We start from the raw sequence: 10,884 nt of genomic DNA, 5'->3' as shown, positions 1-10,884 counted from the left end.
TAGAGGTTAAACCTGGGGCCCAGTGCATGCAAGTTCTGTGCTCTACCCACTGAACTACCTCCTCAACCACATGTAACTTTATTTTTAAAATGTTTTATTTATAAAAAATATTTGTTTGTTAATTTATTTATTGAATAGAAATAGAGAGAAACTGAGGTAGAAGGGGGGGATAAAGAGGGAGAGAGAAAGAGAGGCACCTGCAGCACTGCCTCACCATTAATGCAGCTTCCTTTCTACCACACCTCACAGGTGGGAACCAGGGATTTGAACCTGGGTCCTCATGCATGGTAACATGTGTGATTAACTGGGTATACCACCACCCTTTTAAAATATATTTATTCAAGCTTTGGGCAGTGGCACTATCATAGCCAATGAAGCTTATCCGAGGTGTGATTATTGCTAATTGAAAAAAATATATATATATGCATATATAAATACGTATATATAAAATTCATTTACTAACAGGGAAAAGAGACCAGAGCATCATTCTGGCATATGCAACACTGGGAATTTAACTCAGAACCTCATCCATGCAGGTTCAGCAACCTACCTTCCATACCCACACCTAGGCCACAAAATTTTTTGAGGGCACTGTATATACACCCTAAGGTCTTTAGACTCCACACCTAGACTGGATAAGGAAGTTGTGGTATCTACACTCAACAGAATACTACTCAGCTATGAAAAGATACAATGTCCCTCCTTTTTCCATATCATGAGTGGACCTTGAGGTGATTATACTAAGTGTAACGTCAGCAAGAGAAAACATATATAAATATATATATGAGATATAAATAAATAAAGCAAACAAATAGGAAAACACACACACACATCTTAGACTTTGAAAAAAAAAAAAAGCTACCAGAGGGGGTTGGGGGAGGTAAGAAATTCTGAGAAACAGGGTAAAGGAGTCAACTTGGTAATAGGGTGGGGGTGCCATAAGGCTTAACAGAGAAGGGGAGAAGTGGGGCCAGGTGGTGGTGCATCTGGTTGAGCTCACATATTACAATGAGCAAGGACCCAGGTTCGAGTCCCCAGTCCCCACCTGCAGGGGGAAACTTTGAGAGTGGTGAAGTAGTGTTATAGGTGTCTCTCTGTCTCTCCCTTTCTATCACCCCTCCCCCCTCAATTTCTGGCTGTCCTTATCCAATAACCAAAGAAAGATAATTTAAAAAACTTTTTAAAAGAGGGAGAAGCCCGGAAGCGCAGCAGGTTAAGCACACGTGGCGCAAAGGACCGTCGTAAGGAACACTTAGTTCAAGCACTCGGCTCCCCACCTGCAGGGAAGTCGCTTCACAGGCGGTGAAGCAGGTCTGCAGGTGTCTATCTTTCTCTCCCCCTCTCTGTCTTCCCCTCCTCTCTCCATTTCTCTCTGTCCTATCCAACAACAACAACATCAATAACAACAACAATAACTATAACAATAAAACAAGGCAACAAAAGTGAATAAATAAATAAATACTTTTAAAAAGAGGGAGAAGCCACAGTGCTCCCATGTGATCTCAGGGCTTGAACCCAGGACCTCCCAAACAGTAAGGGAAGCACTTCACCAGGTGAGCTATCTCCCATCTCCTCACTTACTCCTCCAACTCTTCCTTCTTTAACAACTTAAAAAAAAAAGATTTTTATTTTTATTTATGAGAAAGATAAGAGGAGAGAGAAAGAACCAGACATCACTCTGTCACATGTGCTGCCGGGCATCGAACTTGGGACCTCATGCTTGAGAGTCCAAAGTTTTATCACTGCACCACCTCCAGGACTACTCTTTAACAACTTTTAAAGATTTTATTTTATTTTACATTTATTACTGGATAGAGATAGAGAGAAATTTAAAGGGGAGGGGGAGATAGAGAAAGAGACACAGAGAGACCTGAAGCCCTACTTCACCACTTATGAAGCTTTCCCCCTGCAGGTGGGGACCAGGGCCTTGAACTTGGGTCCCTGAACACTGTAATGTGTGTGCTTAACCAGGTGTGCCACCACCTGCCCCCCCCCCTTCTACAACTTCTTCTTTCTGGGGCAAAGGATTACATGATATTTAATTTCATAACTCTTTTTTTTTCTTTTTTCTTTCTTTCTTTCTTTCTATTTTTCTATTTTTTTTTTTTTTTTTGCCTCCAGGGTTATTGCTGGGGCTCAGTGCCTGCACTGTGAATACACTGCTCCTGGAGGCTATTTTTTTTTCCCTTTTGTTGCCCTTATTGTTTTTTTAGCCTTGTTGTGGTTATTATTATTGTTGTTGATGTCATTGTTGGATAGGACAGAGAGAAACCGAGAGGAGGGGTAGACTGAGAGGGGGAGAGAAAAACACCTGCAGACCTGCTTCACCGCCTGTGAAGCGACACCCTTCAGGTGGGGAGCCGGGGGCTCCAACCGGGATCCCTACCCGGTCCTTGCGCTTTGTGCCTGTGCGCTTAACCCGCTGCGCTACCATCTGACTCCTTCATAGCTCCTTTTTATGAATCAGATAGATGAACAGAGAGATAAAGAGAGAGACACCATAGTACTAGCACTTCCCCTGGTTCTGAGGCACTCCTATGTGGTGCAGGGCTACAGTCTGGGCAGTGTGCCCCACAACTCTATTTTTATAATCATTATTAATATTACTTTTCACATATTTTATTTATATTTTAATGATGTTTTATTAATATATTACTGATTTTTAGAATTTATTTTAATTTATTTGTGTTTGATTTATTTACATTTTAATTATATTTTAATTTTCATGTAATTTTATTATAAAACAAGGTCTTCGTTCCCTGGCCCTGAATATGATATAGGTCTGGTCTCTCTCTCATAACTCTTTCTTTTCCTTTTTATTTTAATTCATTTTTTATTTTAATGAGAGAGAAATTCAGAAAGAAAGACTGGTTTGGGCATATGGCAGTCCTGGGGTTTGAAACTGGGACTTTGGAGCCTCCACCATGAAAATCTATGCATAACATTTTGCTATCTCCTTAGACCACTTCTCTTTTTTAAAAACAGAGCTCTCAGCTATGGTATGTAGTGGTGGTGGGAATTGAACCTGGAATCTCTGGTGCCTCAGACATGTAAGTCTGTTGTGCTATTAATGGTGCTACCTCCCTGGTATTGACAACTTTCTTCCACCCACTCCTTTTCTTCTTTTTTTTTCCCCTTCCTTCCTTCCTTTCTCTCGCTGTCTTTCTTTCTTTTTTTTTTTTATTTCTCTTCCTTCTTTACAAATCTCTCAATTCACTAATTTGCAGGGTTATATTTATTTATTTATTTACCAGAGCACTGTTCAATTCTGGCTTATGACGCCTTTGTTGCTGACAGACTCCCTCCCAGCTCTTAAGATTCACCCACTATCTCTTGCTGCTACTGCCAAAGTACCATGCGCTCCATTAGGCTCTCTGAGGTGGAGCCTGCACCCTTGCGACCACACAGCCAGAAGCATCACAAAAACGCATGTGGTCACTGCTGAGAGCCTTCCCCAGGCAGGATGGGGGGTGGGGGCTAAGGGGTGAGGGGGGTGGCTCTGGGAGCTCCACACCTGCTTCTGGCCCTCCATTTTTCACTCCTAAACAGGAATAAGACCACTCTGTGTTACAACTGTTGAGGGAAACAGTTGGAATTTCCTCAACAATGTAAAAATTAGAACTACTATAAAACTGGCAAGATAGCATAATGTTTATGCAAAAAAACCCTTTCATGCTTGAGGTTCTGAAGTCTCAAGCCCCAGCTCTACTATAAGCCAGAGCTAAGCAGTACTCTGGTAGCCAACTTACAGCAGGAACTAGCAATTCCATTTCCTTGCACTTATTGAAGAATAAGAAGCCACTAACTTTTAAAAAATTTTTATTTTATTTATTTATTCCCTTTTGTTGCCCTTGTTGTTTTATTGTTGTAGTTATTATTGATGTCGTTGTTGTGGGATAGGACAGAGAGAAATGGAGAGAGGAGGGGAAGAAAGAGAGGGGGAGAGAAAGACAGACACCTGCAGACCTGCTTCACCGCCTGTGAAGGGACCTGCCTGCAGGTGGGGAGCCGGGGGCTCGAACCGGGATCCTGACGCCGGTCCTTGAGCTTAGCTCCACCTGCTCTTAACCCACTGCGCTACAGCCCGACTCCCAGAAGCCACTAACTTTAAGTTACATGCACACTAATATTTATTGCAGGGGTCAGGAGGCTCTGGGGCTGCCGGAGCCCAATGAGACCATAACTATTTCACCCTGTTTGTACAAGGTGTGACAATACTTTCTTGGGATGCCTGGCGACTACCTGTCCTCATGTCCTCAAGCCTAGAGAGTGCTGGTTGAGAGCACTGAGGGTGAGAAAACACCCATGTTGACCCAGGAGAAGTGACAGCAGGAAGCAGAGAAGCAGCGCTCCTCCTGGGGAAGCTGGAGTGGATGGTAAAGCTGTGTACATGATTGGTGAGCTGGGGACAGTACCTGACTCCCTACCAGCATTTGGCACTGGGCACAGTGCTGCTACAAACAGAGGCCTCTCCAATGATCTCAGTCAAACCAGTAGCACTGAGTCAGTCATCCAGCCAGAGATATTTATGAGAGAGATAGGAGAAGAAAGAGAAAGGGAAGCAGGTATGATTTTGAAAAAGGTGCTGTTGGGAATCAAACTCGGGGCCTCATGTACAACACTTCACTGTGCCACCTCCCAGACCACTATTTATTTATTTATTTTTAACCTGAGTATTGCTCAACTCTGGTAATTGGTGGTGCCAGAGATTGAACCTGGGACTTTAGACCCTCAGGTATGAATTTTTTTTCTTTGCTTAACTTCTGTGCTTTCTCCCCTGCACTTTTCCCAGATTCAACCTAAAGTCCAAGAATTAAGTCTCATTGGCTGTCTTTGAATCACATGACCTCTCTTGATCCAGTCATGGCGGCTAGGAGATGAAAGGTTCTGATTGGCAGAGCCTGGGCTAGCAGTGGGCAATGGGAGACTGCCAGCAACACGTGGCTGCTTTTGGAGACTGGAGAATGTTGCTGGGCCAGTAAAACAAATATTCACTGAAGGTAAAGTGACAAGGGCAATGTCACAGTGGGACAAATAAACATTGTGTCTGGCAGGCAAAGTGACACGATCTACTAAACGACCCAGTGTAAGGCAAGGCAAATGAAACACTAGACACTTTCTTTTTTTTTTTTTTTGCCAGAGCACTGATCAGCTGTAGCCTATGGTGGTGGGGGATTGAACCTAGGACTTTGGAGCCTCAGGCAAGAGAATCTATTTGCATAGCTATTATCTACTATCTACTCCTACCTGGCACTCATGTTCTTTAAATTTTATTTATTAATGTGACAGAACTTTGACATATGCACGGGTTCAAGCATGGACCCCATCCTTTCATCCTGGAGAATAAATTAAAGTAGACTCTTTCTCCCTCCCCCTCTCTCTTTGTAGCCTAAATAAATATTGGGTTGTTGGAAAAAGTCATGACATTTTTTCTTTTATAGACAACTTTTTTTTTTAAAAAAAAAAGATTTTATTTATTTATGAGAAAGATAGGAGGACAGAGAAAGAACCAGACATCACTCTGGCACATGTGCTGCCGGGGATTGAATTCAGGACCTCATGCTTGAGAGTCCAAAGCTTTACCACTGCGCCACCTCCCGGGCCACAGACAACTTTTTTTTTTTAAGTACTTTATTTTTGAGAGAGATGCAGAGAAAGACACAGAAATACCAGAGCACTGCTAAGCTCGGGCTTATGGTGGTGCGGGGGACTGAAGCTGGGGCTTTGGAGACTCAGGCATGACAGTCTCTTTGTATGACCATTATGATATCTACTCCCACCCAACATTTTTTCTATACAGAAATGTGTCATGACTTTTCTGACAACTCAATAGTCTTGTCCTACAGTAAAAGGATTATGAGCAAAACACCAAAACGTTAAATATGATGAGGGGCTGGAGAGACAACATAGTGGTTATGCAAAAGACTCTCTAACCTGAGGCTCTGATGTCCCGAATTCAATCCCCAGCACCACCATAAACCAGAGCTGAGCAGTGCTCTGGTATTTCTCTCTATATGTCTTTATCATTAAAATATTAAATAAAAATATATTTTTTAAAAAAAGTCGTGGCACGGAGCGCAAGGACTGGTGTAAGGATCCTGGTTCAAGCCCCCAGTTCCCCACCTGCAGGGGAATCGCTTCATAGGCTGTGAAACAGTTCTGCAGGAGTTTATCTTTCCCCCTCTCTGTCTTCCCCTCCTCTCTCCATTTCTCTCTGTCCTATCTAACAACGACGACATCAATAACAATAATAACTACAGGGTCTGGAACCAGGATTCTTATACTTTGCACCACGTGCGCTTAACCCACTGTGCTACTACCTGACTTCCTCACCACTTGATTTCAAAGAGCAGGGCTTTTGTCTAAGGTGTGCCTGCCTTCTGGGTTTGCCTGAAAGCCTTTGTGTGTATGATTGCATTATTTCTGCAGCCCCTGAAATTCTTGTAGAGAGAGTTGGTGCTCAGGGCCTGACTGTACTTATGCTCTGTGCTTTGGGCTGGAGCCCAAGCAGACAGGGCTATGTAACTACTATGCCCTCAGGAGGTCCACACTGGTGTGCCACTGCTGGTGCAACTCACTGCTGTGCGGCCTCTAGGGTTTGGTGAGGATAGATGAGTGAGGACAAAACTGGGGAGGCTCAGTTCACACAGGCCATGACATCAGAATGGGGCTTCAAAGGGTATGTAGGTGCCTGCTGAATGGAGAAGGGGGCAGGCTCTCCAAGTGGCAGACATATGGGGAAAGTGCCAAGCTGCAGGAAAGAGGTGGCGGCACATGTGGCTGAGGATTGTTATAATAACCACAAGTGCTTAAGGAGAAGGCACTGGCTTCCAGGAACTGAGCTGGGTGACTCTCAGAGCTCTGCAGTAGCCCCATAGGTGGGTGTTCCCTGCTCCCTGGCAGGATGTGGTAGTCAGGACTGGAGCTCTGGCCATTCATCCAGGGTTACCTTGAATGGACAGGGCAGGCTCAGAATTTGAACCCAGGCTGGCTTCTGGCCTCTGTTTTTACACTTTCTCCACTTGGCTCTAAGGAAACAGCTTCAGGGCAAAGGACTGGAAGGGCAGGTGGGGGCAGGTGAGGCATGTGAGGACAGGAAGGGAGCAAGTGGCAGCAGAAGGAGAAGATAGGTGAGGCAGATGGGGAGAGAAGGGAACAGCTGAGGCAGGTGGGGTCAGATTTGGACAGGTAGAGACATATAAGGGCAGGCAGTGACAGCCTGGCTATAAGGTACATTCTGGGGAGTCTGCCTGTTTTTTCAGCAGCCAAGTGTGGCCTGGTAGGTGAGGGCATGACAGTGCCAAGACCTCTCTTGAGCCACCCCGAGGAGAAGAGGAGAAGGCTGCTGAAGCCTGGGAGGTGGCACTGTGACTAGAGCAAAGGACTTATCAACATGAGGTCATGAGTTTAATCCCCAGTATCACATATGCCAGAGTGATGCTCTGGTTCTTTCTCTCATATATAAATAAAGCAAGAAAACAAACAAATATTGAGGGAGAGAGAGACAGAGACAGAGAGAGAGAAAAGATGGTTGGGTGCTCCTCAGGAGAACTAGGCCCCATGGAAGGGAGGTCAAGGGAGGAATTCCAGAGCTTGGGGATCTGAGTGCAAATCCTGCCTGTCCAGTGTATTTTTTTTTGGGGGGGGGTTGTTTGGAGCAGGGTATGGGGTGAAGTGATAAAAGGGGTAGGTGGGGAAGGCTGGGGACTCAAAGGGAGGTAGAAAGGGAAGTGCAGTGCTGGTGAGACCACTCACCTTCTCCAGTTCCAGAGTGGCCACACTGCAGTGGACCTGTGTTCAAATCCTGGCTCTAGTGTGGGATGGCATGTGCTGGCACCCACGGTCAGGCTGCCAGTCTCTGTGTTCACCTTCTGCCTTCCCAGTGGCTGCTGGGATCAGGCCTCTGCAATTGCTTCACTATCAGATTGAGCAGCAGTAAGCAGAAGACTGAATGGTGTTAAGGAGCCCGCAAGGGCTGGAGAGGTTGGCTGTTTTTAACAAATGGGCTGGCCTCCCGGATTCTGCATAATACCTGCTGCTTCCATGAAGCCCTCTCAGAATGACAACACTCCTTTTACACCCTTCATAGATTCTAAGAATCTAAAGCACAGATGTTATTATCTAAGCTAAGGGGTGGGGAGCTGCCAGAGCCCCTTCACCCACATGGCCTGGGGCACTGAACAGCCCTGGGCTAGCCTCACGCTGTTTGCTTTAGGTTGTCCTTGCACATCCAGCATTTGGGGGAGGGGAGAATGAATGTGTCTGTGACTCAGTTTCCTCTGTACAATGGGAGTATGAATTCTTTAAACTGTTTTATAAGGTGAGACGTGTCCTATCTTGGCCATCACACTTTGAGAATGGAGGGAAAAACCAGGCCTAGCACGTGTGTAATATCGCCAAGCTATCTTCTGGCCCCAAGTTTAGTCTCCAGCTTTAAGAGAAAGAGAGAGAATGAGAGAGAGACTGTAGTACCACTCCACCATCCACTTAGCTCCCTTGTCTTGATTGTTTCACTCGGTGCTGGGGATGAACTCAGGGCCTCACACATGGTAAGGCATACACTTTATATGCTAAATCATCTCCCAGAGCCCCACAAAATGTACTTAAAATTAACTAAAGAGCCAGGTGGTGGTGCACCTGGTTAAGCGCACGTTACAATGTGCAAGCACCCAGGTTCGATGCCCTGGTCCCCACCAGCAGGGGGAGCGCTTCACAAGTGGTGAAGCAGGGCTGCAGGTGTCTCTGTCTTTCTCCCTCTTTATCTTCTCCTTCCCTCTCAATTTATGGCAGTCTCTATCCAATAGTAAATAAAGATAAAAAAAAATTGAGAGTTGGACAGTAGCGCAGCAGGGTAAGGGCAGGTGGCGCAAAGCTCAATGACCGGCGTAAGGATCCCGGTTCGAGCCCTTGGCTCCCCAACTGCAGGGGAGTTGCTTCACAAGTGGTGAAGCAGGTCTGCAGATGTCTTTCTCTCCCCCTCTGTCTTCCCCTCCTCTCTCCATTTCTCTCTGTCCTATCCAACAATGATGGCATCAATAACAACAACAACAACAATAATAACTACAACAACAATAAAACAAAAAGGGGGGGAAAGCAAAAACAAAAATTAAAAGAAAAGTGAAAAATAATTTTACATAACTACTGCGCTCTCTCTCCTCAGCCCTGGACTCTATATTGCATCGAAACAAAGACCATGGAGGCCGAGTGGTGGTGCACCTGGTTGAGCGTACACATGACACAAAGACCATGCCTGGGTTTACATTAATTTGATCTTTGGCACTGCATAAAAAATCAAAGTGAGAAGTCGGGAGGTAGCGCAGCAGGTTAATCGCACGTGGTACAAAGTGCAAGGACCGGCATAAGGATACTGGTTTGAGTCCCCCGGCTCCCCACTTGCAGGGGAGTCGCTTCACAAGTGGTGAAGCTGGTCTGCAGGTGTCTATCTTTCTCTCCCCCTCTCTGTCTTCCCCTCTTCTCTCCACTGATTTCTCTGTCCTATCCAACAATGATGACATCAATAACAGCAACAATAATATCTACAACAATAAAACAACAAGGACAACAAAGGGAATAAATAAAATAAGCATTTAAAAAAATCAAAGTGATGCTCTTGTCTTGATCTCTCTCAGTTAAAAAACAAACAAACAAACAAAAAAACTAGTGGTGGTGCAGTAGATAAGGCCATGGACTTAAGCATGAGGCCCTGAGCTTGATCCCCAGCAATGCAGCGTGTGCCATAGTGATGCTCTGGTTCTCTCACTAATAAGTAAATATTAAGAAAAACAATAATAAGGGTGGAGGTATAGATAATGGTTATGCAAGGAGACTTTCTTGTCTGAGGCTCTCAAGTCCCAGGTTCAATCCCCAGCACCGCCATAACCCAGAGCTGAGCAGTGCTCTGGTAAAAATAAATAAATAAATAAAATAATAAAAATAAAAGCAATTGCCTTAAAATCAGCAAGTGAAAAAGAGAGGGAGATGGGAAGGGGGAACAACTGATAGAACACTAGCCTTCTGGGGGGAAATCTTGGGTTTGATTCCTGGCAGCACAAGAAAGCACCTAAGACAGGAGCAGGTGGAACTCCACGGGTGGTGGATCTATGTTGTAGTGTCTCTCCTGATGCCAAAATAGAAAATAAAGATTGAGCAGGGAGGTGAGTCAGCAATAGCATGCTAGCATATGGTCCTGGACTGGACTCCTGGAACCATATACAAATATATGTGTCAAAAAAATTTTTTTTTTGCCTCCAGGGTTACCACTGGGGCTCGGTGCCTGCACTACGAATCCACTGCTCCTGGAGGCCATTTTTTCCCTTTTTGTTGCCCTTGTTTCTTGTTGCTGTTGTTATTGCTATCGTTGTTGTTGGATGGGACAGAGAAATGAGAGCAGAGGGGAAGACAGAGGGGGGGAGCCTAAGATAGACACCTGCAGACCTGCTTCACTGCTTGTGAAGCAACCCCCCTACATGTGCATTTAACCCACTGCGGTACCGCCCAGCCCCTGTGTGAAAATAAAAAAAAAAAAAAGTTTGGCTTTCAGCTCAGCCCTACTGAGTCTCCTTGTGCATTAGGCTCAGAAACACCAGAGAATCATGGGAGCAGAATCCTACTATCTCCTCTGCAGTCCTCAAGTCATGGTCTGAGGGGTCCAAGCCAGGTCTTCATGGGCCTGCAAATAACTCACCACGTGGACTGGGGAGGCAGCATATTGGTTATGCAAAAGACTTTCATGCCTGAGAGTCTGAACTCCCAAGTTAAATACTTGCCCCCCACTAGCCAGAGCTGAGCAGTGTTCTAAATAAAAACAAACAACTCACTATAACCAAATTAGCTTCTGCTCAGCTTCTTGGCCTAGATGGGCCTTCATCTAGGAAAAATCCAAAA

The 10,884-nt window shown here is 45.1% G+C and overlaps 1 pseudogene; it reads left to right on the top strand.

Moving 5' to 3' along the window:
- The first annotated feature begins 342 nt into the window (after nt 1–342).
- Nucleotides 343–468, top strand: LOC132540534 (U4 spliceosomal RNA; annotated as a pseudogene).
- The last annotated feature ends 10,416 nt before the right edge of the window (nt 469–10,884 follow it).

This window comes from Erinaceus europaeus, chromosome 9 (genome assembly GCF_950295315.1).
Source record: "Erinaceus europaeus chromosome 9, mEriEur2.1, whole genome shotgun sequence".
Classification (NCBI taxonomy): Eukaryota; Metazoa; Chordata; class Mammalia; order Eulipotyphla; family Erinaceidae; genus Erinaceus; species Erinaceus europaeus.
Note: the sequence above shows the minus strand (reverse complement) of the source record. Positions and strands in the feature narration are given on the sequence as shown.